The sequence below is a fragment of the Artemia franciscana genome, chromosome 16 (genome assembly GCF_032884065.1).
Source record: "Artemia franciscana chromosome 16, ASM3288406v1, whole genome shotgun sequence".
Lineage (NCBI taxonomy): Eukaryota > Metazoa > Arthropoda > Branchiopoda > Anostraca > Artemiidae > Artemia > Artemia franciscana.
In genome coordinates, this window is record NC_088878.1 from 26,046,598 (window position 1) to 26,073,794 (window position 27,197).

The 27,197-nt window shown below is 39.2% G+C and overlaps 1 protein-coding gene across 4 annotated transcripts in view; it reads left to right on the forward strand.

The window, feature by feature from the left end:
* Positions 1-27,197, forward strand: part of LOC136037275 (uncharacterized) — a 131,585-nt gene that overhangs the window by 10,654 nt on the left and 93,734 nt on the right. Inside the window, exon 5 of one of the 4 annotated variants that reach the window (XR_010619905.1) lies at positions 1,438-3,659. The exons of the other annotated variants lie outside the window; for them this stretch is intronic. The gene's annotated coding sequence lies outside the window, so the exon portion shown is untranslated. Of the gene's footprint in view, positions 1-1,437; positions 3,660-27,197 lie in introns of those variants that run through there. 4 annotated transcript variants of the gene reach the window in all.

The window sequence follows — 27,197 nt, forward strand, 5'->3', positions numbered from 1 at the left end:
GTGTCCTAGCCTACTTAATCCTGCCTGCATGTTGGGAGCTAAAAACTTACAATATGAGTAAACAAAAAAAAAATTATTCTTTAACGAGATCTATCAGAGATCCAGTGATCATAACCAAGGATTTAGTCTTGTAATGCAATTGTTGACGCAATTCAACAAGAATATAACTGGATTTAATGTTTAAAATAGTGATAATTCATGATTATTAGTTATTGTAATGACTTAATTAATTGTTTCTAGTTCCAAGTCTAATTACAGTGTCTTAATTCTCATTGAAGAGAACGTTGTGTATACCCTTGTTTTATCATAATAGCATTTCTCGGGAATCAGCCGAGATGGTTTTCCCCCTCCTCCGATAGGGGGTGCAGGATAAACCATCAGTTTTGGCTTACCACTCTCTTTGTTTTTTATTATACTTTTAATTTTCTTACATTAACAATATCTTTTTTTTGGGGAGGGGGCATAAAACCTAAAGGGAGATGAGCCATGTACCTCTTTGTTCTTTATTAACCTTTCTAATTTCCTTGTAGATTCGTTTTTGATTTTTTTTGACGAATCCAAGTATAAACTAATTGCATTTAAAATTATAAATTAGAATACAAGAGAAGGCAGGTTCAATTCAACCCGATACCTGAATTCTAATATAATTTCTGATTCCGATAATATTTATATTTTTCATAATTTTTATAAAAAATATTAGACTCCTTTAATGAAAGGAGCATCATTAAATAAACAATCAAGAGAGATAAAACTCTACAAAAAGAAAACTTCAAACGAGACGACGGCCAGTAGAATTAAAAGACTAAAACAACGCGATGTTTTAGTCTTTTAATTCTACTGGCCGTCGTCTCGTTTTAAGTTTTCTTTTTGTAGAATTTTATATCTCTTGATTGTTTATTGTCATGTCTGGCTAGTTCGGTTTAAGAACTTTCAATCAAGCATCATTAAAAAAATAGAAATTATTCTACGTATGAAGGGGTTGCCCCCAATCTTGATAACTTGTTCTTTACGCTAAAGTTTTCAACACTGAATAGCTTGTTTTATTTTCTAATCAAACAGTTCGTGGTAACGAACTGTAGTAAGGAGCGACCCGGCTCAATAGTAACCAAAACTCTAAAAAATTGAAGTTTTATATCAATAGCTACATCAAAAGAATCGAATTTTAATGCTGATTTTAAATATATAAGTTTCATCAAGTTTAGTCTTACCCATCAAAAGTTACGAGCCTGAGAAAATTTGCCTTATTTAGGAAAATAGGGGGAAACACCCCCTAAATGTCATAGGATCTTAACGAAAATGACACCATCAGATTCAGCGTATCAGAAAACCCTACTGTAGAAGTTTCAAGCTCCTATCTACAAAAATGTGGAATTTTGTATTTTTTGCCAGAGAACAAATCACGGGTGCATGTTTATTTATTTATTTTTTTTTTTCCAGGGGTCATCGTATCGACCAAGTGGTCCTAGAATGTCGAAAGAGGGGTCATTCTAACGGAAATGAGAAGTTTTAGTGCCCTTTTTAAGTGACCAAAAAAATTGGAGGGCATCTAGGCCCCCTCCCACGCTCATTTTTTCCCAAAGTCAACGGATTAAAATTTTTAGATAGCCATTTTGTTCAGTATAGTCGAAAACCATAATAACTATGTCTTTGGGGATGACTTACTCCCCCACAATCCCTGGGGGAGGGGCTGCATGTTATAAACTTTGACCAGTGTTTACATATAGTAATGGTTATTGGGAAGTGTACAGACGTTTTCAGGGGGACTTTATTTTGTTTGGGGGTGGGGCTGAGGAGAGGGGGCTATGTTGGAGGATCTTTCCTTGGAGGAATCTGTCATGGGGGAAGAAAAATTCAATGAAAAGGGCGCAGGATTCTCTAGCATTACTATAAGAAAACAATGAAAAATAAACATGAAAACGGTTTTTCAAATGAAAGGAAGAAGTAGCATTGAAACTTAAAACGAACAGAGATTATTCCGCATATGAGGGGTTCTAAAAATACGTTAGCATAAAGAGCGAGGTATTTAGGAGGAGATAAATACCTTGCTCTTTATGCTAAAGTATTTTTAGTAATTTCAACTACTTATTCTACGGCCTTTCTGATTCAGGGGTCATTCTTAAAGAATTGGGACAAAATCTAAACTCCTCTCCAAATTAGAATCATTGCCAAGTTGTTCCAAAATGTTAGTATTTGGTCCAAGGGGCGGGAAGTCAGGCTGTCGGAACATACATGGTTCATCTAAACTCCTCTCCAAATTAGAATCATTGCCAAGTTGTTCCAAAATGGTAGTATTTGGTCCAAAGGGTGGGAAGTCAGACTGTCGGAACATATGTGGTTAATTTAAACTCCTCTCCAAATTAGAATCATTGTCAAGTTGTTCCAAAATGGTAGTATTTGGTCCAAGGGGTGGGAAGTCAGACTGTCGGAACATACATGGTTCATCTAAACTCCTCTCCAAATTAGAATCATTGCCCAGTTGTTCCAAAATGGTAGTATTTGGTCCAAAGGGTGGGAAGTCAGACTGTCGGAACATATGTGGTTAATTTAAACTCCTCTCCAAATTAGAATCATTGTCAAGTTGTTCCAAAATGGTAGTATTTGGTCCAAGGGGTGGGAAGTCAGACTGTCGGAACATACATGGTTCATCTAAACTCCTCTCCAAATTAGAATCATTGCCAAGTTGTTCCAAAATGGTAGTATTTGGTCCAAGGGGTGGGAAGTCAGACTGTCGGAACATACATGGTTCATCTAAACTCCTCTCCAAATTAGAATCATTGCCAAGTTGTTCGAAAAAGGTAGTATTTGGTCCAAGGGGTGGGAAGTCAGACTGTCGGAACATACATGGTTCATCTAAACTCCTCTCCAAATTAGAATCATTGCCAAGTTGTTCCAAAATGGTAGTATTTGGTCCAAGGGGTGGGAAGTCAGACTGTCGGAACATACATGGTTCATCTAAACTCCTCTCCAAATTAGAATCATTGCCAAGTTGTTCCAAAATGGTAATATTTGGTTCAAGGATTGGGAAGTCAGACTGTTGGAACATACATGGTTCATCTAAACTCCTCTCCAAACTAGAATCATTGCCAAGTTGTTCCAAAAAAGGTAGTATTTGGTCCAAGGGGTGGGAAGTCAGACTGTCGGAACATACATGGTTCATCTAAACTCCTCTCCAAATTAGAATCATTGCCAAGTTGTTCCAAAATGGTAGTATTTGGTCCAAGTGGTAGGAAGTCAGACTGTCGGAACATACATGGTTCATCTAAACTCCTCTCCAAATTAGAATCATTGCCAAGTTGTTCGAAAAAGGTAGTATTTGGTCCAAGGGGTGGGAAGTCAGACTGTCGGAACATACATGGTTCATTTAAACTCCTCTCCAAATTAGAATTTGGAGTCCAAGGGGTGGGAAGTCAGGCTGTCGGAACATACATGGTTCATCTAAACTCATCTCCAAATTAGAATCATTGCCCAGTTGTTCCAAAATGGTAGTATTTGGTCCAAAGGGTGGGAAGTCAGACTGTCGGAACATATGTGGTTCATTTAAACTCCTCTCCAAATTAGAATCATTGCCAAGTTGTTCCAAAATGGTAGTATTTGGTCCAAGGGGTGGGAAGTAAGACTGTCGGAACATACATGGTTCATCTAAACTCCTCTCCAAATTAGAATCATTGCCAAGTTGTTCCTATATGGTAGTATTTGGACTGTCGGAACATACATGGTTCATCTAAACTCCTCTCCAAATTAGAATCATTGCCAAGTTGTTCCAAAATGGTATTATTTGGTCCAAAAGGTGGGAAGTCAGACTGTCGGAACATACATGGTTCATTCAATTAGAATCATTGCCAAGTTGTTCCAAAATGGTAGTATTTGGTCCAAGGGGTGGGAAGTAAGACTGTCGGAACATACATGGTTCATCTAAACTCCTCTCCAAATTAGAATCATTGCCAAGTTGTTCCAAAATGGTAGTATTTGGTCCAAGGGGTGGGAAGTCAGACTGTCGGAACATACATGGTTCCTCTAAACTCCTCTCCAAATTAGAATCATTGCCAAGTTGTTCGAAAAAGGTAGTATTTGGTCCAAGGGGTGGGAAGTCAGACAGTCGGAACATACATGGTTCATCTAAACTCCTCTCCAAATTAGAATCATTGCCAAGTTGTTCCAAAATGGTAATATTTGGTCCAAGGGTTGGGAAGTCAGACTGTCGGAACATACACGGTTCATCTAAACTCCTCTCCAAATTAGAATCATTGCCAAGTTGTTCCAAAAAAGGTAGTATTTGGTCCAAGGGGTGGGAAGTCAGACTGTCGGAACATACATGGTTCATCTAAACTCCTCTCCAAATTAGAATCATTGCCAAGTTGTTCCAAAATGGTAGTATTTGGTCCAAGGGGTGGGAAGTCAGACTGTCGGAACATACATGGCTCATCTAAACTCCTGGAATCATTACCAAGTTGTTCCAAAAAGGTAGCAATTGGTCCAAGGGGTGGGAAGTCAGACTGTCGGAACATACATGGTTCATCTAAACTCCTCTCCAAATTAGAATCATTGCCAAGTTGTTCCAAAATGTTAGTATTTGGTCCAAGGGGTGGGAAGTCAGGCTGTCGGAACATACATGGTTCATCTAAACTCCTCTCCAAATTAGAATCATTGCCCAGTTGTTCCAAAATGGTAGTATTTGGTCCAAAGGGTGGGAAGTCAGACTGTCGGAACATATGTGGTTCATTTAAACTCCTCTCCAAATTAGAATCATTGTCAAGTTGTTCCAAAATGGTAGTATTTGGTCCAAGGGGTGGGAAGTCAGACTGTCGGAACATACATGGTTCATCTAAACTCCTCTCCAAATTAGAATCATTGCCAAGTTGTTCCAAAATGGTAGTATTTGGTCCAAGGGGTTGGAAGTTAGACTGTCGGAACATACATGGTTCATCTAAACTCCTCTCCAAATTAGAATCATTGCCAAGTTGTTCGAAAAAGGTAGTATTTGGTCCAAGGGGTGGGAAGTCAGACTGTCGGAACATACATGGTTCATCTAAACTCCTCTCCAAATTAGAATCATTGCCAAATTGTTCCAAAATGGTAGTATTTGGTCCAAGGGGTGGGAAGTCAGACTATCGGAACATACATGGTTCATCTAAACTCCTCTCCAAATTAGAATCATTGCCAAGTTGTTCCAAAAAAGGTAGTACTTGGTCTAAGGGGTGGGAAGTCAGACTGTTGGAACATACATGGTTCATTTAAACTCCTCTCCAAATTAGAATCATTGCCAAGTTGTTCCAAAATGGTAGTATTTGGTCCAAGGGGTGGGAAGTCAGACTGTCGGAACATACATGGTTCATCTAAACTCCTCTCCAAATTAGAATCATTGCCAAGTTGTTCGAAAAAGGTAGCATTTGGTCCAAGGGGTGGGAAGTCAGACTGTCGGAACATACATGGTTCATCTAAACTCCTCTCCAAACCCCTTGTTCCAAAATGTTAGTATTTGGTCCAAGGGGTGGGAAGTCAGGCTGTTGGAACATACATGGTTCATCTAAACTCCTCTCCAAATTAGAATCATTGCCCAGTTGTTCCAAAATGGTAGTATTTGGTCCAAAGGGTGGGAAGTCAGACTGTCGGAACATATGTGGTTCATTTAAACTCCTCTCCAAATTAGAATCATTGTCAAGTTGTTCCAAAATGGTAGTATTTGGTCCAAGGGTTGGGAAGTCAGACTGTCGGAACATACATGGTTCATCTAAACTCCTCTCCAAATTAGAATCATTGCCAAGTTGTTCCAAAATGGTAGTATTTGGTCCAAGGGGTTGGAAGTCAGACTGTCGGAACATACATGGTTCATCTAAACTCCTCTCCAAATTAGAATCATTGCCAAGTTGTTCGAAAAAGGTAGTATTTGGTCCAATGGGTGGGAAGTCAGACTGTCGGAACATACATGGTTCATTTAAACTCCTCTCCAAATTAGAATCATTGCCAAGTTGTTCGAAAAAGGTAGTATTTGGTCCAAGGGGTGGGAAGTCAGACTGTCGGAACATACATGGTTCATCTAAACTCCTCTCCAAATTAGAATCATTGCCAAGTTGTTCCAAAATGGAAGTATTTGGTCCAAGGGGTGGGAAGTCAGACTGTCGGAACATACATGGTTCATCTAAACTCCTCTCCGAATTAGAATCATTGCCAAGTTGTTCAAAAATGGTAATATTTGGTCCAAGGGTTGGGAAGTCAGACTTTCGGAACATACATGGTTCATCTAAACTCCTCTCCAAATTAGAATCATTGCCAAAGTTGTTCCAAGAAAGGTAGTATTTGGTCTAAGGGGTGGGAAGTCAGACTGTCGGAACATACATGGTTCATGTAAACTCCTCTCCAAATTAGAATCATTGCCAAGTGTTTCCAAAATGGTAGTATTTGGTCCAAGGGGTGGGAAGTCAGACTGTCGGAACATACTTGGCTCATCTAAACTCCTCTCCAAATTAGAATCATTGCCAAGTTGTTCGAAAAAGGTAGTATTTGGTCCAAGGGGTGGGAAGTCAGACTGTCGGAACATACATGGTTCATCTAAACTCCTCTCCAAATTAGAATCATTGCCAAGTTGTTCCAATATGGTATTTGGTCCAAGGGGTGGGAAGTCAGACTGTCGGAACATACATGGTTCATCTAAACTCCTCTCCAAATTAGAATCATTGCCAAGTTGTTCCAAAATGCTAGTATTTGGTCCAAGGGGTGGGAAGTCAGACTGTCGGAACATACATGGTTCATCTAAACTCCTCTCCAAATTAGAATCATTGCCAAGTTGTTCGAAAAAGGTAGCATTTGGTCCAAGGGGTGGGAAGTCAGACTGTCGGAACATATGTGGTTCATTTAAACTCCTCTCCAAATTAGAATCATTGTCAAGTTGTTCCAAAATGGTAGTATTTGGTCCAAGGGGTGGGAAGTCAGACTGTCGGAACATACATGGTTCATCTAAACTCCTCTAAAAATTAGAATCATTGCCAAGTTGTTCCAAAATGGTAATATTTGGTCCAAGGGGTTGGAAGTCAGACTGTCGGAACATACATGGTTCATCTAAACTCCTCTCCAAATTAGAATCATTGCCAAGTTGTTCGAAAAAGGTAGTATTTGGTCTGAGGGGTGGGAAGTCAGACTGTCGGAACATACATGGTTCATTTAAACTCCTCTCCAAATTAGAATCATTGCCAAGTTGTTCCAAAATGTTAGTATTTGGTCCAAGGGGTGGGAAGTCAGACTGTCGGAACATACATGGTTCATCTAAACTCCTCTCCAAATTAGAATCATTGCCAAGTTGTTCCAAAATGGTAATATTTGGTCCAAGGGTTGGGAAGTCAGACTGTCGGAACATACAGGGTTCATCTAAACTCCTCTCCAAATTAGAATCATTGCCAAGTTGTTCCAAAAAAGGTAGTATTTGGTCTAAGGGGTGGGAAGTCAGACTGTCGGAACATACATGGTTCATCTAAACTCCTCTCCAAATTAGAATCATTTCCAAGTTGTTCCAAAATGGTAGTATTTGGTCCAAGGGGTGGGAAGTCAGACTGTCGGAACATACATGGTTCATCTAAACTCCTCTCCAAATTAGAATCATTGCCAAGTTGTTCCAAAATGGTATTTGGTCCAAGGGGTGGGAAGTCAGACTGTCGTAACATACATGGTTCATTTAAACTCCTCTCCAAATTAGAATCATTGCCAAGTTGTTCCAAAATGGTAGTATTTGGTCCAAGGGGTGGGAAGTAAGACTGTCGGAACATACATGGTTCATCTAAACTCCTCTACAAATTAGAATCAATGCCAAGTTGTTCCAAAAAAGGTAGTATTTGGTCCAAGGGGTGGGAGGTCAGACTGTCGGAACATACATGGTTCATCTAAACTCCTCTCCAAATTAGAATCATTGCCAAGTTGTTCCAAAATGGTAGTATTTGGTCCAAGGGGTGGGAAGTCAGACTGTCGGAACATAAATGGCTCATCTAAACTCCTCTCCAAATTAGAATCATTGCCAAGTTGTTCGAAAAAGGTAAAATTTGGTCCAAGGGGTGGGAAGTTAGACTGTCGGAACATACATGGTTCATCTAAACTCCTCTCCAAATTAGAATCATTGCCAAGTTGTTCCAAAAAAGGTAGTATTTGGTCTAAGGGGTTGGAAGTCAGACTGTCGGAACATACATGGTTCATCTAAACTCCTCTCCAAATTAGAATCATTGCCAAGTTGTTCCAAAATGGTAGTATTTGGTCCAAGGGGTGGGAAGTCAGACTGTCGGAACATACATGGCTCATCTAAACTCTCCAAATTAGAATCATTGCCAAGTTGTTCGAAAAAGGTAGTATTTGGTCCAAGGGGTGGGAAGTCAGACTGTCGGAACATACATGGTTCATCTAAACTCCTCTCCAAATTAGAATCATTGCCAAGTTGTTCCAAAATGGTATTTGGTCCAAGGGGTGGGAAGTCAGACTGTCGGAACATACATGGTTCATCTAAACTCCTCTCCAAATTAGAATCATTGCCAAGTTGTTCCAAAATGCTAGTATTTGGTCCAAGGGGTGGGAAGTCAGACTGTCGGAACATACATGGTTCATCTAAACTCCTCTCCAAATTAGAATCATTGCCAAGTTGTTCCAAAATGGTAGTATTTGGTCCAAGGGGTGGGAAGTCAGACTGTCGGAACATACATGGTTCATTTAAACTCCTCTCCAAATTAGAATCATTGCCAAGTTGTTCCAAAATGGTAGTATTTGGTCCAAGGGGTGGGAAGTAAGACTGTCGGAACATACATGGTTCATCTAAACTCCTCTCCAAATTAGAATCATTGCCAAGTTGTTCCAAAAAAGGTAGTATTTGGTCCAAGGGGTGGGAAGTCAGACTGTCGGAACATACATGGTTCATCTAAACTCCTCTCCAAATTAGAATCATTGCCAAGTTGTTCCAAAATGCTAGTATTTGGTCCAAGGGGTGGGAAGTCAGACTGTCGGAACATACATGGTTCATCTAAACTCCTCTCCAAATTAGAATCATTGCCAAGTTGTTCCAAAATAGTAGTATTTAGTCCAAGGGGTGGGAAGTCAGACTGTCGGAACATACATGGTTCATTTAAACTCCTCTCCAAATTAGAATCATTGCCAAATTGTTCCAAAATGGTAGTATTTGGTCCAAGGGGTGGGAAGTAAGACTGTCGGAACATACATGGTTCATCTAAACTCCTCTCCAAATTAGAATCATTGCCAAGTTGTTCCAAAAAAGGTAGTATTTGGTCCAAGGGGTGGGAGGTCAGACTGTCGGAACATACATGGTTCATCTAAACTCCTCTCCAAATTAGAATCATTGCCAAGTTGTTCCAAAATGGTAGTATTTGGTCCAAGGGGTGGGAAGTCAGACTGTCGGAACATACATGGCTCATCTAAACTCCTCTCCAAATTAGAATCATTGCCAAGTTGTTCGAAAAAGGTAGTATTTGGTCCAAGGGGTGGGAAGTCAAACTGTCGGAACATACATGGTTCATCTAAACTCCTCTCCAAATTAGAATCATTGCCAAGTTGTTCCAAAAAAGGTAGTATTTGGTCTAAGGGGTTGGAAGTCAGACTGTCGGAACATACATGGTTCATCTAAACTCCTCTCCAAATTAGAATCATTGCCAAGTTGTTCCAAAATGGTAGTATTTGGTCCAAGGGGTGGGAAGTCAGACTGTCGGAACATACATGGCTCATCTAAACTCTCCAAATTAGAATCATTGCCAAGTTGTTCGAAAAAGGTAGTATTTGGTCCAAGGGGTGGGAAGTCAGACTGTCGGAACATACATGGTTCATCTAAACTCCTCTCCAAATTAGAATCATTGCCAAGTTGTTCCAAAATGGTATTTGGTCCAAGGGGTGGGAAGTCAGACTGTCGGAACATACAAGGTTCATCTAAACTCCTCTCCAAATTAGAATCATTGCCAAGTTGTTCCAAAATGCTAGTATTTGGTCCAAGGGGTGGGAAGTCAGACTGTCGGAACATACATGGTTCATCTAAACTCCTCTCCAAATTAGAATCATTGCCAAGTTGTTCCAAAATGGTAGTATTTGGTCCAAGGGGTGGGAGGTCAGACTGTCGGAACATACATGGTTCATCTGAACTCCTCTCCAAATTAGAATCATTGCCAAGTTGTTCCAAAATGGTAGTATTTGGTCCAAGGGGTGGGAAGTCAGACTGTCGGAACATACATGGCTCATCTAAACTCCTCTCCAAATTAGAATCATTGCCAAGTTGTTCGAAAAAGGTAGTATTTGGTCCAAGGGGTGGGAAGTCAGAATGTCGGAACATACATGGTTCATCTAAACTCCTCTCCAAATTAGAATCATTGCCAAGTTGTTCCAAAAAAGGTAGTATTTGGTCCAAGGTGTTGGAAGTCAGACTGTCGGAACATACATGGTTCATCTAAACTCCTCTCCAAATTAGAATCATTGCCAAGTTGTTCCAAAATGGTAGTATTTGGTCCAAGGGGTGGGAAGTCAGACTGTCGGAACATACATGGCTCATCTAAACTCTCCAAATTAGAATCATTGCCAAGTTGTTCAAAAAAGGTAGTATTTGGTCCAAGGGGTGGGAAGTCAGACTGTCGGAACATACATGGTTCATCTAAACTCCTTTCCAAATTAGAATCATTGCCAAGTTGTTCCAAAATGGTATTTGGTCCAAGGGGTGGGAAGTCAGACCGTCGGAACATACATGGTTCATCTAAACTCCTCTCCAAATTAGAATCATTGCCAAGTTGTTCCAAAATGCTAGTATTTGGTCCAAGGGGTGGGAAGTCAGACTGTCGGAACATACATGGTTCATCTAAACTCCTCTCCAAATTAGAATCATTGCCAAGTTGTTCCAAAATGGTAGTATTTGGTCCAAGGGGTGGGAAGTCAGACTGTCGGAACATACATGGTTCATTTAAACTCCTCTCCAAATTAGAATCATTGCCAAGTTGTTCCAAAATGGTAGTATTTGGTCCAAGGGGTGGGAAGTAAGACTGTCGGAACATACATGGTTCATCTAAACTCCTCTCCAAATTAGAATCATTGCCAAGTTGTTCCAAAAAAGGTAGTATTTGGTCCAAGGGGTGGGAAGTCAGACTGTCGGAACATACATGGTTCATCTAAACTCCTCTCCAAATTAGAATCATTGCCAAGTTGTTCCAAAATGGTAGTATTTGGTCCAAGGGGTGGGAAGTCAGACTGTCGGAACATACATGGCTCATCTAAACTCCTCTCCAAATTAGAATCATTGCCAAGTTGTTTCAAAATGGTAGTATTTGGTCCAAGGGGTGGGAAGTCAGACTGTCGGAACATACATGGTTGATCTAAACTCCTCTTCAAATTAGAATCATTGCCAAGTTGTTCGAAAAAGGTAGTATTTGGTCCAAGGGGTGTAAAGTCAGACTGTCGGAACATACATGGTTCATCTAAACTCCTCTCCAAATTAGAATCATTGCCAAGTTGTTCCAAAATGGTAATATTTGGTCCAAGTGTTGGGAAGTCAGACTGTCGGAATATACATGGTTCATCTAAACTCCTCTCCAAATTAGAATCATTGCCAAGTTGTTCCCAAAAAAGGTAGTATTTGGTCCAAGGGGTGGGAAGTCAGACTGTCGGAACATACATGGTTCATCTAAACTCCTCTCCAAATTAGAATCATTGCCAAGTTGTTCCAAAATGGTAGTATTTGATCCAAGGGGTGGGAAGTCAGACTGTCGGAACATACATGGCTCATCTAAACTCCTCTCCAAATTAGAATCATTGCCAAGTTGTTCGAAAAAGGTAGCATTTGGTCCAAGGGGTGGGAAGTCAGACTGTCGGAACATACATGGTTCATCTAAACTCCTCTCCAAATTAGAATCATTGCCAAGTTGTTCCAAAATGGTAGTATTTGGTCCAAGGGGTGGGAAGTCAGACTGTCGGAACATACATGGCTCATCTAAACTCCTCTCCAAATTAGAATAATTACCAAGTTGTTCCAAAATGCTAGTATTTGGTCCAAGGGGTGGGAAGTCAGACTGTCGGAACATACATGGTTCATCTAAACTCTTCGCCAAATTAGAATCATTGACAAGTTGTTCGAAAAAGGTAGTATTTGGTCCAAGGGGTGGGAAATCAGACTGTAGGAACATACATGGTTCATCTAAACTCCTCTCCAAATTAGAATCATTGCCAAGTTGTTCCAAAATGGTAGTATTTGGTCCAAGGGGTGGGAAGTCAGACTGTCGGAACATACATGGTTCATCTAAACTCCTCTCCAAATTAGAATCATTGCCAAGTTTTTCCAAAATGGTAGTATTTGGTCCAAGGGGTGGGAAGTCAGACTGTCGGAACATACATGGTTCATTTAAACTCCTCTCCAAATTAGAATCATTGCCAAGTTGTTCCAAAATGGTAATAAAAAATAGAAAATAAGTGGTCCATTACGCCTCCCAATATGTGTCAAATTAGTATTCATGCAAATATACCACCTTCGAAACTTCCGATTTCGCACTATCAGATATAGACCTCAGAGCGTTATCATCAAGATCAAAAGCGAACATAGTTAATTGCAAAATTGCAAATATGTTTTATCATTCCTATTTCACATGCTTTTCTCAGGTCAATCTTTTACTTTATGCTTAGGATTTTTTTTTCTCAATAATCTATCACTTCCAAATTAGATTTTTTTTTCTCTCTCTTAAAACCTTTGAAAGCGGACTGGATATGAATAGACACTCTACATCAGCAAATGGATCAGAAATGGAGTTATTGAAAAAAGCAAATAGCTACACATTAAATATAATTTTCAGAATGAAAAAAAGGAGTTATTGAAAAAGAAAATTGGACTTGGTGCTTTTCATAATAAGATTTGTTATAGAACTAGATAGGTTAAATCGATAAAAGATTGATGACTGAAGTCGGTAGGGAGGAAGGGGGGTGGGCTACATCCTCTGGGAATTGTTTAATGGTTTTACTTTTTACTACTAATATCGAACCGATACTCAATTAATTCACCAAATTCTCTTGTTTGCAATTGAAATACCTAACAAGCACGAAAAACTTCCTATTCTATAGAGGTTTCAAGCTTTTATCTGCAAAAATGTAAAATTTTTAATTTTTTATCAGAAGAAAGATCACGGATGTGTTTTTTCTCAGGGATGACCGTACCGGACCAATAGTCCTAAAACATCAGGGGAGGGTTCACTTGAACGGAAATTAAAGTTTACAGTGTTCTTTTTTATGTGACCAAAATAATTGGAGGGCAACCAGCCCCACTCAAACGTCCCTTTTTTTCAAAAACCCTTCGATCAAAATTTTGAGATATCCACTTGTTCAGCATAGCTAAAAGGTTACAAAACTGCATGCATACATAAGCGGTATCACCCTATACTCTTTTTCTATGGTTTTCAGTTTTAATAAGCAGTACTAGGAGACCAAACTTCCATTTGTGAGAGGAATTTCAGACATAAAATGACATTCAGTGTACCCCCCCCCCCCCCCCGATAATGTATACCCCGAACACCCTGATACACGGAAGAAAATGTTTGTATGATTTTTTCAGATTCCAATGTAAAAAATAGAAAAATAACCCTGAAGTACCGTGTAATTACTAGGACACCAGCAAATATTTTGAAAATGATCTTTCTTAAATTTTCATGGATAAAATTTGTCCCGCCCTTCACAAATTTTGATAGGCATCAGTCTCATCATTTCTTTAAAAAACAGATCTAAAGGAAATATTTTTCTCCCAATATATTTCCATTCATTACTGACAATTTACTAAAAAATGTATCCACAAAATAAGTTTTTCAAGGAAAAGTAAAGAACTCCATTATACCAAAAATAAGAACAAATAGAATCAAATAATCTACCCAGCGTAAAATCGTTACAAATCAGCATCAATAAATAAATGAAACCCAAAACCAACAGAAATTACAATAAATAACCGAGTCAAACTCAAAACAAGCAGAAAATAAAATGATTAAGACGCACAGCCACTACGCCTACTCAAGTCCAGAATATAATTTGCACTTCACTGAAAAAAAATTATATTTTTTTACTTTGAAAACTTAAATAGAAAATTATTAAAATTTTAAACAATAAATATGAGCATATGTATATTAAACTGACAACACATATTCTTTCGTATTTGTTTATTAGAGTGCAAATTATGTTCTGGCCTTGAGAAGGCATAGGGGTTGTGAGCCCTATCCATGTTAGTTTCTGCTAGTTTTGAGTTTGACTCGGCTATTTATTGTAATTTCTGTTTGTTTTGGTTTTGATTTATTGGCGGTAGTTTTTCTAGTGCGCTTTTTTAACTGACTCAAAAAATTGGAGGGCACCTAGGCCCCCTCCCAAACTAATTTTTTTCCAAAGTCGCCGGATCAAAAGTTTGAAATAGCCATTTTATTCAGCATAGTTAGAAAACCTAGTAACTATGTCTTTGGGGACGATTCAATCCCCCAGAACTCCCGGGAAGGGGCAGCAAGTTACAAACTTTGACCATTGTTTACATATAGTAATGGTTATAGGGAATAATTTATACAAGAAGTGGTGTAAAAAGTTACATCTCGGAAACAACAGTATTCTACTCTCTATATTGACCTATATTGAACCTGTTCGCTCCTTCTGTTTGATATATCTTTTGTCTCTGATCAATCGACTTATCATCTCTGCAATTCCAACAAGTTACTTGTTCTTCACACTGCATCAGTGAGGTATTCAACCCTCTGACAGCTTGCAACAGGATCTGGGACACGCTCCTAGAGTTCGTACGAATCTGCCACTCGTTTGGTATGTTCAAAAACTATGTTAGAGATTTTCTAGCTAGTAAATCATTTTGTTTGTTTGTTTTTGTTTTTTGTTGTTGTTTTTATCATTCCGGTTTCCCTCGGAGTTGATGTCTCTGGATTGAGTTGGATATTTAATTGAGTTAGTGAAATCATGTGCTACCCCCTGCCTAGCTTGTCATTTTTGGGGATTATTAAGGTGGGCGACTCATCTTTGTTTTTGGATTTTCTTTATATTTTTTTTGTGTTGGTATTTTTTTCTGCCCTGTTCTTTCCCGGCCATAGAGCCTTGTGGGGGACATTGTCTTGAAGTAATTTTTTGTTTACGAATTTTATTGTTAAATAAAGAACTCAGAAAATGGTGGATATAAGCAATAATTTGTTCGTGTTGTTTTCTGGCCAATCTTAGCATTTAATTTTTCTTATGCAACCTTATAACTATGATTTTTATTTGATAATAATGTGAAATGTCTTTGGCTTGTGGTTGTTGTTAAATTAAAAAAAAAAACACAAGTTTTTTTTTACAACTGAAAGTAAGAAATAATATTAAAACTTAAAACGAACATAAATTATTACACATATCTTTTCAAAATATTTTCTTTCATTCATTTCAGTCGTTTGAAAATCGCTTAACTTGTGACTTTCATCTTCATAAGAAAAGTTTCGTCTTCTTTGGTCGTTCTGTTACTATGCCTTACAAAATTAGTTCCGCAAATATAATATATCTAAGTTACACGGAGAATCTTTTCAAGGAGAAATTTGTGGTGAGGACAGGGATTTTTCCATTGAGGGGGAGCTGGATTTCCCGACACTATTTAGAAAACGATTACAATACAATAAAAACAGGTTCTTTGAACTAAAGGTGAGAAGCAGCATTAAAGCTTAGAACCAACAGAAAATAATATTTATATGAGGGTGGTCGCCTCTCTTCAGCAGCTCGCTTTTACGCTAAAGTTTTTTTTTTTAATTTAAAAGAGGTTATTATTCTAATTAAAAGACCTTTGCGATTCAGAAGTCATTCTTAAACAACTGGAACTAAAATCAAACTTAGTTTATTATAAGGGCATTATTAGTTTAAAAAAGTAGAACTAATAGACACATTTCGTTTTAATTATTCATATACGGTAATTCAGAATCAAAACCTGCATAAATTTAAAAATATTCAGAAATTAAATTAAAAAAATTAATTGTTTTTAACTAAAAGTAAGGAGCGACAATAAAACTTAAAACAAACCGTATATGAAAAGTGCTGTTTCCTCCTCAAATCTTTAGGCTCATTAGGCTAAAGTTCTTTATTGTTTTAAAAATAGAGATGTGAGAAAGAGTCAAACTTGTAGAGGTGGAATTTTTCCCTCTGAAATATCCAAAAACGCAATCCTTAATGAAACTACCAAAAAATGGAATTCGAAGGGACAAATCCCTCCCCAATTGGTTCTCAATCTGTTTTTTTTTTCTTAAAACTAGAACATTATACATATATATATATATATATATATATATATATATATATATATATATATATATATATATATATATATATATATATATATATATATATATATATATATATATATACTCTTTACGCTAAAGTTTTTTAACTGTTTAAAAAGAAGAGTGGAGAGAAAGAGTCAAACTTTAGCGTAAAGAGCGGGGCGTTGATGAGGAAGCAGCCCCTTTCATATACGAAGTAATTTCTGTTCGTTTTAAGTTTTAATGTCGCTCCTTACTTTCAGTTAAAAAAAAACTTGTTTTTTTATTTAATTCTGTATAAAAATCGTCTCTATAAAATGTATATAGTCTTCAGTAAATCATTAACTACATTTACTTTTTTATTACTTTGCCCTATTGTCTGAATAATTCTATGCATTTTTTTTTTCATTGTTTAATCATTTTTTCATAGCCATCTAATTACTCAACCTTTCTATATTGAACTATTTATTCTGGCTGCATAGCAATAAGTTGATTTTAATCATATGCTTGTTTATATCCTGCGACACCTGTGATCTTCTCTCAGGTACACTTGTTTTGATGATCCAATTTATCTTTTTGGAAATGTTCCCAAAGATAGGGACACGTTTTCATCGTTATCACGTGTTTTTATTTGTCAATGAGTTTATTATTTCCTTATATTTAAATTTGTTTTGCATACAAAACACTTAATTTGTTTTGTACTATAAGGAGGTTCTAAAAAAATAGGACTAAATAAATTAAATAAACTGCCGAGATAGATAAATAAGTACAATTCGCAAAAAGAATGTTCCTCTGGTATTTATTTGAGCCTAATTGCCAGGTTGAACCACGCTGATTTTTTGGTTTCAGCCATATATTTTGATGGCTGAATATATATCTAATAATTTGAATCATACTGTTGTTATGCGCCAATACAGAAGTTAAATGCATACTGTGTTATCACGTAGGTAATATTGTAGACCGCAAGATTTTAATTACAACCATAATTAAAATAACGCTGTTACGTGAGGCTCTTACAGTCAAGAAACACGGACGAATTGGGCTGTTACAACAATGAAACGGAACATCCAACATGAACATGAACATAGCGATTGTAAAAACCCAAGATCATACGTCATCGGTTCTCTCTGCATTGATTGGTGCAAATATGTAAGAGCTATGCGGTTTGTGCATATAACGAAATGAATTCGTCAAAACTTTCTAGTTGTAAAACTTAGCAACATCAAGCAACAACATAATAGATAGTAACATGGATAAAAGTTTTGAATTAGAAATATCTCTTTATTGTGACTTTCCATCCCTTGGACCAAATACTACCTTTTTGGAACAACTTGGCGACGACTCTACTTTGGAGAGGAGTTTAGATGAACCATCTATGTTCCGACAGTCTGACTTCCCACCCCTTGGACCAAATACTACCATTTTGGAACAACTTGGCAATGATTCTAATTTGGAGGAGTTTAGATGAACCATGTATGTTCCGACAGTCTGACTTCCCACCCCTTGGACCAAATACTACCTTTTTCGAACAACTTGGCAATGATTCGAATTTGGAGAGGAGTTTAGATGAACCATGTATGTTCCGACAGTCTGACTTCCCACCCCTTGGACCAAAAACTACCTTTTTGGAACAACTTGGCAATGATTCTAATTTGGAGAGGAGTTTACATGAACCATGTATGTTCCGACAGTCTGACTTCCCACCCCTTGGACCAAATACTACCATTTTGGAACAACTTGGCAATGTTTCTAATTTGGAGAGGAGTTTAGATGAACCATATATGTTCCGACAGTCTAACTTCCCACCCCTTGGACCAAATACTACCTTTTTCGAACAACTTGGCAATGATTCTAATTTGGAGAGGAGTTTAGATGAGCCATGTATGTTCCGACAGTCTGAATTCCCACACCTTGGACCAAATACTACCATTTTGGAACAACTTGGCAATGATTCTAATTTGGAGAGGAGTTTAGATGAACCATGTATGTTCCGACAGTCTGACTTCCCACCTCTTGGACCAAATACTACCATTTTGGAACAACTTGGCAATGATTCTAATTTGGAGAGGAGTTTAAATGAACCATGTATGTTCCGACAGTTTGACTTCCCACCCCTTGGACCAAATACTACCATTTTGGAACAACTTGGCAATGATTCTAATTTGGAGAGGAGTTTAGTGGAACCATGTATGTTCCGACAGTCTGACTTCCCACCCCTTGGACCAAATACTACCTTTTTCGAACAACTTGGCAATGATTCTTATTTGGAGAGGAGTTTAGATGAACCATGTATGTACCGACAGTCTGACTTCCCACCCCTTGGACCAAATACTACCATTTTGGAACAACTTGGCAATGATTCTAATTTGGAGAGGAGTTTAGATGAACCATGTATGTTCCGACAGTCTGACTTCCCATCCCTTGGACCAAATACTACCATTTTGGAACAACTTGGCAATGATTCTAATTTGGAGAGCAGTTTAGATGAACCGTGTATGTTCCGACAGTCTGACTTCCCACCCCTTGGACCAAATACTACCTTTTTCGAACAACTTGGCAATGATTCTAATTTGGAGAGGAGTTTAGATGAACCATGTATGTTCCGACAGTCTGACTTCCCACCCCTTGGACCAAATACTACCATTTTGGAACAACTTGGCAATGATTCTAATTTGGAGAGGAGTTAATTTGAACCATGTATGTTCCGACAGTCTGACTTCCCACCCCTTGGACCAAATACTACCATTTTGGAACAACTTGGCAATGATTCTAATTTGGAGAAGAGTTTAGATGAATCATGTATGTTCCGACAGTCTGACTTCCCACCCCTTGGACCAAATACTACCTTTTTCGAACAACTTGGCAATGATTCTAATTTGGAGAGGAGTTTAGATGAACCATGTATGTTCCGACAGTTTGACTTCCCACCCTTGGACCAAATACTACCATTTTGGAACAACTTGGCAATGATTCGAATTTGGAGAGGAGTTTAGATGAACCATGTATGTTCCGACAGTCTGACTTCCCACCCCTTGGACCAAATACTACCTTTTTGGAACAACTTGGCAATGATTCTAATTTGGAGAGGAGTTTACATGAACCATGTATGTTCCGACAGTCCGACTTCCCACCCCTTGGACCAAATACTACCATTTTGGAACAACTTGGCAATGATTCTAATTTGGAGAGGAGTCTAGACGAACCATGTATGTTCCGACAGTCTGACTTCCCACCCCTTGGACCAAATACTACCTTTTTCGAACAACTTGGCAATGATTCTTATTTGGAGAGGAGTTTAGATGAACCATGTATGTACCGACAGTCTGACTTCCCACCCCTTGGACCAAATACTACCATTTTGGAACAACTTGGCAATGATTCTAATTTGGAGAGGAGTTTAGATGAGCCATGTATGTTCCGACAGTCTTGACTTCCCACCCCTTGGACCAAATACTACCTTTTTCGAACAACTTGGCAATGATTCTAATTTGGAGAGGAGTTTAGATGAACCATGTATGTTCCGACAGTCTGACTTCCCATCCCTTGGACCAAATACTACCATTTTGGAACAACTTGGCAATGATTCTAATTTGGAGAGGAGTTTAGATGAACCATGTATGTTCCGACAGTCTGACTTCCCACCCCTTGGACCAAATACTACCTTTTTCGAACAACTTGGCAATGATTCTAATTTGGAGAGGAGTTTAGATGAACCATGTATGTTCCGACAGTTTGACATCCCACCCCTTGGACCAAATACTACCATTTTGGAACAACTTGGCAATGATTCGAATTTGGAGAGGAGTTTAGATGAACCATGTATTTTCCGACAGTCTGACTTCCCACCCCTTGGACCAAATACTACCTTTTTGGAACAACTTGGCAATGATTCTAATTTGGAGAGGAGTTTACATGAACCATGTATGTTCCGACAGTCTGACTTCCCACCCCTTGGACCAAATACTACCATTTTGGAACAACTTGGCAATGACTCTAATTTGGAGAGGAGTTTAGATGAACCATGTATGTTCCGACAGTCTGACTTCCCACCCCTTGGACCAAACACTACCATTTTGGAACAACTTGGCAATGATTCTAATTTGGAGAGGAGTTTAGATGAACCATATATGTTCCGACAGTCTAACTTCCCACCCCTTGGACCAAATACTACCTTTTTCGAACAACTTGGCAATGATTCTAATTTGGAGAGGAGTTTAGATGAGCCATGTATGTTACGACAGTCTGAATTCCCACACCTTGGACCAAATACTACCATTTTGGAACAACTTGGCAATGATTCTAATTTGGAGAGGAGTTTAGATGAACCATGTATGTTCCGAGAGTCTGACTTCCCACCTCTTGGACCAAATACTACCATTTTGGAACAACTTGGCAATGATTCTAATTTGGAGAGGAGTTTAGATGAACCATGTTTCCGACAGTCTGACTTCCCACTCCTTGGACCAAATATTACCATTTTGGAACAACTTGGCAATGATTCTAATTTGGAGAGGAGTCTAGACGAACCATGTATGTTCCGACAGTCTGACTTCCCACCCCTTGGACCAAATACTACCTTTTTCGAACAACTTGGCAATGATTCTTATTTGGAGAGGAGGTTAGATGAACCATGTATGTACCGACAGTCTGACTTCCCACCCCTTGGACCAAATACTACCATTTTGGAACAACTTGGCAATGATTCTAATTTGGAGAGGAGTTTAGATGAGCCATGTATGTTCCGACAGTCTTGACTTCCCACCCCTTGGACCAAATACTCCTTTTTTCGAACAACTTGGCAATGATTCTAATTTGGAGCGGAGTTTAGATGAACCATGTATGTACCGACAGTCTGACTTCCCACCCCTTGGACCAAATACTACCATTTTGGAACAACTTGGCAATGATTCTAATTTGGAGAGGAGTTTAGATGAGCCATGTATGTTCCGACAGTCTTGACTTCCCACCCTTTGGACCAAATACTACCTTTTTGGAACAACTTGGCAATGATTCTAATTTGGAGAGGAGTTTAGATGAACCATGTATGTTCCGACAGTCTGACTTCCCATCCCTTGGACCAAATACTACCATTTTGGAACAACTTGGCAATGATTCTAATTTGGAGAGGAGTTTAGATGAACCATGTATGTTCCGACAGTCTGACTTCCCACCCCTTGGACCAAATAATACCTTTTTCGAACAACTTGGCAATGATTCTAATTTGGAGGGGAGTTTAGATGAACCATGTATGTTCCGACAGTTTGACTTCCCACCCCTTGGACCAAATACTACCATTTTGGAACAACTTGGCAATGATTCGAATTTGGAGAGGAGTTTAGATGAACCATGTATTTTCCGACAGTCTGACTTCCCACCCCTTGGACCAAATACTACCTTTTTGGAACAACTTGGCAATGATTCTAATTTGGAGAGGAGTTTACATGAACCATGTATGTTCCGACAGTCTGACTTCCCACCCCTTGGACCAAATACTACCATTTTGGAACAACTTGGCAATGACTCTAATTTGGAGAGGAGTTTAGATGAACCATGTATGTTCCGACAGTCTGACTTCCCACCCCTTGGACCAAACACTACCATTTTGGAACAACTTGGCAATGATTCTAATTTGGAGAGGAGTTTAGATGAACCATATATGTTCCGACAGTCTAACTTCCCACCCCTTGGACCAAATACTACCTTTTTCGAACAACTTGGCAATGATTCTAATTTGGAGAGGAGTTTAGATGAGCCATGTATGTTACGACAGTCTGAATTCCCACACCTTGGACCAAATACTACCATTTTGGAACAACTTGGCAATGATTCTAATTTGGAGAGGAGTTTAGATAAACCATGTATGTTCCGAGAGTCTGACTTCCCACCTCTTGGACCAAATACTACCATTTTGGAACAACTTGGCAATGATTCTAATTTGGAGAGGAGTTTAGATGAACCATGTTTCCGACAGTCTGACTTCCCACTCCTTGGACCAAATATTACCATTTTGGAACAACTTGGCAATGATTCTAATTTGGAGAGGAGTCTAGACGAACCATGTATGTTCCGACAGTCTGACTTCCCACCCCTTGGACCAAATACTACCTTTTTCGAACAACTTGGCAATGATTCTTATTTGGAGAGGAGTTTAGATGAACCATGTATGTACCGACAGTCTGACTTCCCACCCCTTGGACCAAATACTACCATTTTGGAACAACTTGGCAATGATTCTAATTTGGAGAGGAGTTTAGATGAGCCATGTATGTTCCGACAGTCTTGACTTCCCACCCCTTGGACCAAATACTCCTTTTTTCGAACAACTTGGCAATGATTCTAATTTGGAGCGGAGTTTAGATGAACCATGTATGTTCCGACAGTCTGACTTCCCACCCCTTGGACCAAATACTACCATTTTGGAACAACTTGGCAATGATTCTAATTTGGAGAGGAGTTTAGATGAACCATGAATGTTCCGACAGTCTGACTTCCCACCCCTTGGACCAAATACTACCTTTTTGGAACAACTTGGCAATGATTCTAATTTGGAGAGGAGTTTACATGAACCATGTATGTTCCGACAGTCTGACTTCCCACCCCTTGGACCAAATACTACCATTTTGGAACAACTTGGCAATGATTCTAATTTGGAGAGGAGTTTAGATGAACCATGTATGTTCCGACAGTCTGACTTCCCACCCCTTGGACCAAACACTACCATTTTGGAACAACTTGGCAATGATTCTAATTTGGAGAGGAGTTTAGATGAACCATATATGTTCCGACAGTCTAACTTCCCACCCCTTGGACCAAACACTACCTTTTTCGAACAACTTGGCAATGATTCTAATTTGGAGAGGAGTTTAGATGAGCCATGTATGTTCCGACAGTCTGAATTCCCACACCTTGGACCAAATACTACCATTTTGGAACAACTTGGCAATGATTCTAATTTGGAGAGGAGTTTAGATGAACCATGTATTTTCCGACAGTTTGACTTCCCACCCCTTGGACCAAATACTACCATTTTGGAACAACTTGGCAATGATTCGAATTTGGAGAGGAGTTTAGATGAACCATGTATTTTCCGACAGTCTGACTTCCCACCCCTTGGACCAAATACTACCTTTTTGGAACAACTTGGCAATGATTCTAATTTGGAGAGGAGTTTACATGAACCATGTATGTTCCGACAGTCTGACTTCCCACCCCTTGGACCAAATACTACCATTTTGGAACAACTTGGCAATGACTCTAATTTGGAGAGGAGTTTAGATGAACCATGTATGTTCCGACAGTCTGACTTCCCACCCCTTGGACCAAACACTACCATTTTGGAACAACTTGGCAATGATTCTAATTTGGAGAGGAGTTTAGATGAACCATATATGTTCCGACAGTCTAACTTCCCACCCCTTGGACCAAATACTACCTTTTTCGAACAACTTGGCAATGATTCTAATTTGGAGAGGAGTTTAGATGAGCCATGTATGTTACGACAGTCTGAATTCCCACACCTTGGACCAAATACTACCATTTTGGAACAACTTGGCAATGATTCTAATTTGGAGAGGAGTTTAGATGAACCATGTATGTTCCGAGAGTCTGACTTCCCACCTCTTGGACCAAATACTACCATTTTGGAACAACTTGGCAATGATTCTAATTTGGAGAGGAGTTTAGATGAACCATGTTTCCGACAGTCTGACTTCCCACTCCTTGGACCAAATATTACCATTTTGGAACAACTTGGCAATGATTCTAATTTGGAGAGGAGTCTAGACGAACCATGTATGTTCCGACAGTCTGACTTCCCACCCCTTGGACCAAATACTACCTTTTTCGAACAACTTGGCAATGATTCTTATTTGGAGAGGAGGTTAGATGAACCATGTATGTACCGACAGTCTGACTTCCCACCCCTTGGACCAAATACTACCATTTTGGAACAACTTGGCAATGATTCTAATTTGGAGAGGAGTTTAGATGAGCCATGTATGTTCCGACAGTCTTGACTTCCCACCCCTTGGACCAAATACTCCTTTTTTCGAACAACTTGGCAATGATTCTAATTTGGAGCGGAGTTTAGATGAACCATGTATGTACCGACAGTCTGACTTCCCACCCCTTGGACCAAATACTACCATTTTGGAACAACTTGGCAATGATTCTAATTTGGAGAGGAGTTTAGATGAGCCATGTATGTTCCGACAGTCTTGACTTCCCACCCTTTGGACCAAATACTACCTTTTTCGAACAACTTGGCAATGATTCTAATTTGGAGAGGAGTTTAGATGAACCATGTATGTTCCGACAGTCTGACTTCCCATCCCTTGGACCAAATACTACCATTTTGGAACAACTTGGCAATGATTCTAATTTGGAGAGGAGTTTAGATGAACCATGTATGTTCCGACAGTCTGACTTCCCACCCCTTGGACCAAATAATACCTTTTTCGAACAACTTGGCAATGATTCTAATTTGGAGGGGAGTTTAGATGAACCATGTATGTTCCGACAGTTTGACTTCCCACCCCTTGGACCAAATACTACCATTTTGGAACAACTTGGCAATGATTCGAATTTGGAGAGGAGTTTAGATGAACCATGTATTTTCCGACAGTCTGACTTCCCACCCCTTGGACCAAATACTACCTTTTTGGAACAACTTGGCAATGATTCTAATTTGGAGAGGAGTTTACATGAACCATGTATGTTCCGACAGTCTGACTTCCCACCCCTTGGACCAAATACTACCATTTTGGAACAACTTGGCAATGACTCTAATTTGGAGAGGAGTTTAGATGAACCATGTATGTTCCGACAGTCTGACTTCCCACCCCTTGGACCAAACACTACCATTTTGGAACAACTTGGCAATGATTCTAATTTGGAGAGGAGTTTAGATGAACCATATATGTTCCGACAGTCTAACTTCCCACCCCTTGGACCAAATACTACCTTTTTCGAACAACTTGGCAATGATTCTAATTTGGAGAGGAGTTTAGATGAGCCATGTATGTTACGACAGTCTGAATTCCCACACCTTGGACCAAATACTACCATTTTGGAACAACTTGGCAATGATTCTAATTTGGAGAGGAGTTTAGATAAACCATGTATGTTCCGAGAGTCTGACTTCCCACCTCTTGGACCAAATACTACCATTTTGGAACAACTTGGCAATGATTCTAATTTGGAGAGGAGTTTAGATGAACCATGTTTCCGACAGTCTGACTTCCCACTCCTTGGACCAAATATTACCATTTTGGAACAACTTGGCAATGATTCTAATTTGGAGAGGAGTCTAGACGAACCATGTATGTTCCGACAGTCTGACTTCCCACCCCTTGGACCAAATACTACCTTTTTCGAACAACTTGGCAATGATTCTTATTTGGAGAGGAGTTTAGATGAACCATGTATGTACCGACAGTCTGACTTCCCACCCCTTGGACCAAATACTACCATTTTGGAACAACTTGGCAATGATTCTAATTTGGAGAGGAGTTTAGATGAGCCATGTATGTTCCGACAGTCTTGACTTCCCACCCCTTGGACCAAATACTCCTTTTTTCGAACAACTTGGCAATGATTCTAATTTGGAGCGGAGTTTAGATGAACCATGTATGTTCCGACAGTCTGACTTCCCACCCCTTGGACCAAATACTACCATTTTGGAACAACTTGGCAATGATTCTAATTTGGAGAGGAGTTTAGATGAACCATGAATGTTCCGACAGTCTGACTTCCCACCCCTTGGACCAAATACTACCTTTTTGGAACAACTTGGCAATGATTCTAATTTGGAGAGGAGTTTACATGAACCATGTATGTTCCGACAGTCTGACTTCCCACCCCTTGGACCAAATACTACCATTTTGGAACAACTTGGCAATGATTCTAATTTGGAGAGGAGTTTAGATGAACCATGTATGTTCCGACAGTCTGACTTCCCACCCCTTGGACCAAACACTACCATTTTGGAACAACTTGGCAATGATTCTAATTTGGAGAGGAGTTTAGATGAACCATATATGTTCCGACAGTCTAACTTCCCACCCCTTGGACCAAATACTACCTTTTTCGAACAACTTGGCAATGATTCTAATTTGGAGAGGAGTTTAGATGAGCCATGTATGTTCCGACAGTCTGAATTCCCACACCTTGGACCAAATACTACCATTTTGGAACAACTTGGCAATGATTCTAATTTGGAGAGGAGTTTAGATGAACCATGTATGTTCCGAGAGTCTGACTTCCCACCTCTTGGACCAAATACTACCATTTTGGAACAACTTGGCAATGATTCTAATTTGGAGAGGAGTTTAGATGAACCATGTTTCCGACAGTCTGACTTCCCACCCCTTGGACCAAATACTACCATTTTGGAACAACTTGGCAATGATTCTAATTTGGAGAGGAGTCTAGACGAACCATGTATGTTCCGACAGTCTGACTTCCCACCCCTTGGACCAAATACTACCTTTTTCGAACAACTTGGCAATGATTCTTATTTGGAGAGGAGTTTAGATGAACCATGTATGTACCGACAATCTGACTTCCCACCGCTTGGACCAAATACTACCATTTTGGAACAACTTGGCAATGATTCTAATTTGGAGAGGAGTTTAGATGAGCCATGTATGTTCCGACAGTCTTGACTTCCCACCCCTTGGACCAAATACTACCTTTTTCGAACAACTTGGCAATGATTCTAATTTGGAGCGGAGTTTAGATGAACCATGTATGTTCCGACAGTCTGACTTCCCACCCCTTGGACCAAATACTACCATTTTGGAACAACTTGGCAATGATTCTAATTTGGAGAGGAGTTTAGATGAACCATGAATGTTCCGACAGTCTGACTTCCCACCCCTTGGACCAAATACTACCTTTTTCGAACAACTTGGCAATTATTCTAATTTGGAGAGGAGTTTAGATGAACCATGTATG